Source organism: Coffea arabica, chromosome 4c (assembly GCF_036785885.1).
Source record: "Coffea arabica cultivar ET-39 chromosome 4c, Coffea Arabica ET-39 HiFi, whole genome shotgun sequence".
Classification (NCBI taxonomy): domain Eukaryota; kingdom Viridiplantae; phylum Streptophyta; class Magnoliopsida; order Gentianales; family Rubiaceae; genus Coffea; species Coffea arabica.
The window spans coordinates 36553292-36559291 of record NC_092316.1 but is presented as its reverse complement, the minus strand read 5'-3'; positions in this window follow the sequence as shown (position 1 = coordinate 36559291).

Genomic DNA, 6000 nt, shown 5'->3' with positions numbered 1-6000 from the left:
TTACTTGTGACTTGAATTCATAACTTGAACTTGCAACATGCTTGAATACGGAGCGTTAAGTGACAGCTAACGTCTCCAATCTTTACTTGCGTGAGCCTTGGGTCACAGCCAACGATTCCACTCGTGAATACTTGAATACTTAGGGCTCTAAACCCAGATCATGAATGTGAAGACTCATGTTTTTATTCTTAATTTAGTTTATTTTATAATTATTTTGCCCTAGTGCTATTTAATTTTACTATTTTTCCATGAATTTTTCTTAAATTAAGCTTTTATCGCGCGCGCGTCGAAAGTTTCTCGAAAGTCATACCAGCACGACTAATTGGAGATTTGAGGATTTAATACTAGACTAGTAAGTATGAGTAATTGTAGTGTTAGAGAGAGTACCTTGGAATATTAGTGTATAAGTGTAGCAAACAAGAGAGAAAGTGATAGTGCACGACACTATTGAACCACTATTGAAAGTTGACTTTATGCACGAACTTAAGGCTAGCTTTTTCTTCATTCTTCCTCCACAAGAATCACAAGACATACACTCCCTCACCCTCTCTCTTTCTCGGCCAAACCAGCAGCAAAAAGGGGAGGAAGAAACTTCATCTTCTAGCTTCAATCTTGCTTGAAATTCATCATCCAACCATCAAATCATTTGGATTCTTGCTCTAGCTTGAAGAAAGGTGCAACCTTGTGGTGTTTCTTAGTGAAGTAGTGGTGAAAAAGCTTGCATTCAACTAGGGTTTAGAGCTTGAAGAGGTAACCACTTCATCTCTCCTTAATCTTTCAAATTTCACCAAGTGTAGAGGTTGAATTTCATGGGTTTGAAACCCTAATCAAGAATCTAGGCTAGAGGACTTGAGGAACTTTTATTTCTTGCTTTGTATCCTAGGCTAGTGGTCTTGAGGTGGCATTTAGGTAGCTGACTTGGGATCCTTTTACTTGATTGTTGTTATTTATGTGATGAGGGACTTGATATGGGCTTGATAAGAGGAGAGGAAGTTGGAGAAAAACTCTTGAGAGAGATGGCCAAAATTTCTGTTTTGTTGTCTTGCTTGGAGTTCGAATTTTTGTTGATTATATGGCTGCTAAATTTCTTATTATATGTTGTATTATGTGTGTGGAAATTGGCTTTCAAAAATCACTTCAATTGGTTGCATAAAACTTGGGTTTTGTGAAAGGTAGAAATCTGGAAATTTGCTGCCAGGGCAGCCGAACAGTAGTTCTTTGTCTGAGCATAAATCTTTGCACAAAAGTCAAATTTGAGTGCCACAACTAGACACCAAGGGTTTTCAAACGGTATAAAATTCTCCTGCTGATTCGTTTTGAGTGAGCCATAGCAAATTGGCAAAGTGGACTAACCTGTTTTACCTGCTTATCCGAGAGAAACTGGGAAACTATATCTTGTGGCTCAATTTCGTCTCATTTGTGAAAGGATTTTGCAAATGATGTCTTCTGATGATTTGAAGAATTTTGAATCTAGTTTCTAACACCATAAACCATTCTTAATTTGGACTTGTGTAGAGTTAGATATGGTCTGATTTCAAGACAGTGTCAAAGCTGGAAACTGGAAAATTGTTGAATAGGCTGTGAAATCCAGCCATCTTCAAACTGTTGTATCTTGTTGTTCAAAAATCCAAATTTAGTCCTGCTTGTTGTGTTTGAAACTTTACTTGAAACTCTTGTTGTGTTACAAACTTCAGAGGTTAATTCAATAACTATGAATTTTGCCAAATTTTCAAACTTTGCTAAAAAACAAGAACTGGTTCTGCCCTGTCCTTCATGAAACAGCAAATTTGAGCTGAGATTTGAATTGTTTCTAGTTAGAATATGGGAAAAGTGTCTTCTGGACAGTTTTAGTACTATGAATCTAATTTTCAACGGTGTAAAGTTTCCAAATTTTGGACTTACCAAGCTCAAGATCTGATTTTCCAAGTTTTGTCGCATAAAGCTGAAATTTTCTGATTTCTTAAGAAACGAACTTTTAAGAACATTCAACTTCCTTTTGAGATTGATGGTTTATTTTAAACTCGATTTCATGGAGGATACAAATTTTCCTTGTACTTGATGTTTCCTTGGATTTAAATGAGAATCCTTAATGTTCTTTATTATGCTTAATTCTTGACCTTGAACTTGATTTCTCATTGTTCCATTCTTACTTTTGAACTTTGAATTTGAAAAGGTTTGATGCAAGGCTATAACGAATCGCTTTATTCTTTAGTATACATTTGAGAATTATATACCAATCTCTTGTTTCTTCACTTCTTAAGTGCGAAAACCCTAAGGTTTTGTTTTCCACTTACACATAAACTTGTTGGTTCTTACCTCAGGACTCGAGGGTAATCAAGGGTGTTATCCAAGAACCGAGACATATCACACGTAACTGTGAGTGTTCCTTGCATGTGTGTGTGACTTGAATAGTTTTGCTACATGTTTACTTCATATCTCTTGTGTGTTTAAGTGTTAAATGCTCCCTATAATTGCTCCTATGTAATTTTCCATCATTTTAAGGCGAGTGTGTATTTTATCACACTCAACCTACTAAAATAACAAATTTCTACCGTTTATCGGTTTATTTGATTATTTGCGCATGTTGTAAGCTCTTAGCTAAACTGGGCCTTGCGCTTGGTTGTTAATCTGCTCGAGCCAAGATTGGGCTCGGTCAGGTAGGTTGGAACCCTGGGTCACCGTTTCGGTATACTCGAATATTACTACTAGAGGAATAAGGCGATGGCCAGACAAACCGAGGGAATTATTGGAGTTATAAGGTGAAGCTGACTGAAATAGTTCCACATGAACACCGTATCCTTTTAATGTGTGTTTATTTCTGTAAAATGATAAATGTCTCATTTTAATGTGCCAATGTGAAACCTTGAACCATATGTGCGTTAAGCTTAATTTACTTGATTTATTAGAACTGCTTGTGTGTTTTGGAACCTCACTGGACTGTTTAGTTGTACTCACGAATAGTACTAAGTTGTTTTCTTTTGGAGTACTTTAAATGTATATTGAAAATATTTGAAGTATTTCTAGTTTTTGAAATATGGATTGTAGTGAGCCTCGACGAGAGTTGGGTAGGCTGTTCGCTGACCCTTCTAGTTCGCCTTTAAGGAAAGTGGGGCTGTCACAATGAATACTTGAATAATTGGGGCCCACATCACGAATACTTGAATACTTGGAGCTGTAAGCCCAACCCATGGCTAGTTGGTCGAATCGAGCAAGTAAGGGCTTGGTCGAGGAGATTGACGAATCCTGGGTACTTGATTGGCGTTCGGGCCGGTAGGGGGATGATTGGTGGATGGAGATTACGGATATTATAATTCCATGGTTGATGGAGAGTCAACGGACCCTGGACAAGCTGCTGTGGTACCTGCTCCTGAGAGCAGACTATATCCTTTAATAGGAATGTGATCTTTACCGTACATTATTGGATGATCTATCTGGTTACCTACTTTGCTATAAATTATATCATACTTGCTAGTTTGCTTGCATGTTTTCTTGGAATTTCACTGGGCTTCTAACTCATTCCTTAAATTTGTTTTCCTTACAGGGGTAAGAATGTGAGAATGGGATTTGGAGAAGACATAGATTTTGTCTAAAATTTGTTAGTTGCTCGTGCAGGCACTCCTTAGCTCTCTAGCAAGTTTGTTTGGTTTTATTTTGTAAGTTTAACTCCTCTGCTGTATCTAGAGATTGTATAGGCATTTGATGTCCATGATTATATATGTCTAGTGTTGTAATTGTTATTGCTCTTATTGCTCTTATTGTTGAGGTTGTTATTTGTAAATTTCGTAATACGTGAGTCCTAGTTAGAGTTGGGCAGGCGGTCTACCAAATCCTTGGGTACACCTTAAAGGGAGGTGGGGTCATAACAGTTTATGGCTCGAATTATATGAAATATTTTATTTTTGAATTCTTCATACTATTTTTTTGGTAGGATGATTCTTGGTACTATGGGTCCGTTTCGTTCATGAAGTGAATGAGATGGAATAACTCATCCTTAGATTATTAATATTGGACTGACTTACCCAGTATTTGGTTGGTCCTGTGTTGGATAGAATATATTGGGAAATAATCTCATCCTGTGTTTGGTTGGAGATTGGATGAGGTAGGGATATTATTTTAATGACCAAAGCATACCTTAACTTGTAGACTCTTTTTAATAAAATAATTTAATGAAAATTTAACATTTATAACTTTTATTAAAATAAAGTAGTTTGAAACTTTAGAATTATAAAGTAAATCAAGAATTTTGATATATAAAAATTTGCATTAACTCAAACTTAGTCTATTTGGGCCCTTAAAAGTAAATTTTGACCAAGTTTTTGAATCTAAATTTGAAATTCAATTCAATAATGGGCCAACTTTTGGCTAAATCAAGGTTATATTGATTAAAATCTAACCCATTTAAGAGCTTTAAGTAAGTCAAACTCAAGTTAATATAGAAGATTTTTCTTTGGACTGAGTTTGAACTTATTCAAATCCTCATTCACAAAACCCAATTGATAATGTTATGTATTTATATAAAATTTGGTTTAGAAACTTAGCTTGTAAGGGTAATTTAGTCCAAGGGGCAATATAGTCCTTCTATCATGATGTTAGTATGGCAAATTAGTCAAAAATTTTAAATTAATTAATAGGGGTAAATTAGTCAAAATTTTTAAAATAATAAATAGGGGCAAATTAGTCAATAATTTTCATATAATTAGTAAGGGCTAATTAGTCCGTTTAAGGGGTGCTATCAAGTCGAATCAAACTCGAGTAGCACTATGCTCGAGCTTGAATTCAATCACTACGAGTACTACATGAGCTTGAGCTTGAGCTCAAAAAAGTATATAAATTTGAGCTTCAATTCAACCCGACATAATGGAAATTAAGTTCGAATTCGACTCACTTGAACTCACTTGAACTCGAGTAAACTACAAGCCTTATCAAGTTTGAGCTACTCAAGCTCAAGTTTTTAACTAATCTTTGATTTTTCTTTTCTTGGTTTTAATTTTTTACATTTTAGATTTATTAGATTACTATTTTGCTATCCATCACTTTTGTTTACTGAACATTACTTCATGTAAAATTATTATAATACGAACCCATAATAGTCATTCCATAACTAAAAAATATAATATAAAAATAATTAAAATATATAATATATAAATAATTAAAATATATAATATATAAATAATATGAATACTCGATTAACCTCATTGAGTACTCGAGTAGTTACTATTGATGTTCGAACTCGACTCTTTACACGGAACGAGTAGCTCGAGTTCAAATTTGAACTTGGTCAAATCAAGTTCAAGCCAAACTTTTGACCAAGCCATTCGCAAGTTACTCGCGAGTAACTTGACTCGCCTATGCCCCTAGTCTGTTTATTGTCATATTATTAAGTGAGAGTATGGTTATATAATAGTTAATATGAATTTGAATCATTCATGAAGGGAAATTAGTCCAAATATTGTTATGTTAGTAGTAGGGGCAAATTAATCCATTCATATTATATTATCATGTGGTGGGAGTAAAGTTATATAATTATAAGAGTATAATTTTGTATTTTTTGTAAAGATAAATTAGTCTAAAATTTTATCATCCTATCTGTTAGTCATCTCAGGATGACTAATACCACATCTCCCATGGGATTATTTTATCCCATAAATAGGGGATTAATTCGGTTAGGTAGAATGTATCATTCCATGTATAAAATGCAATCAAACATGAAATAATACAGGATGATTAATCCAATCCTATGTCACCCCATGAACCAAATGAATCTTATGAGTTTGATGTATTTTCTATTGTACGGAGAATACATATGTTGGTTCTTGTATCTCTTTGTTAAATTTTTTTATTGCTAATAAGTTGAATATAGCGCGTTTTAAGTAGTATAGTAGGTATTCTAGATTATTGTACATTAAATTGGTGTATTTAACATGATTTTTTTTTTATTCTTACTATAACTAGTGTTTATTTCAAAACTTTTTGATAAAGCGTAATTTTGTTTAGATTTGT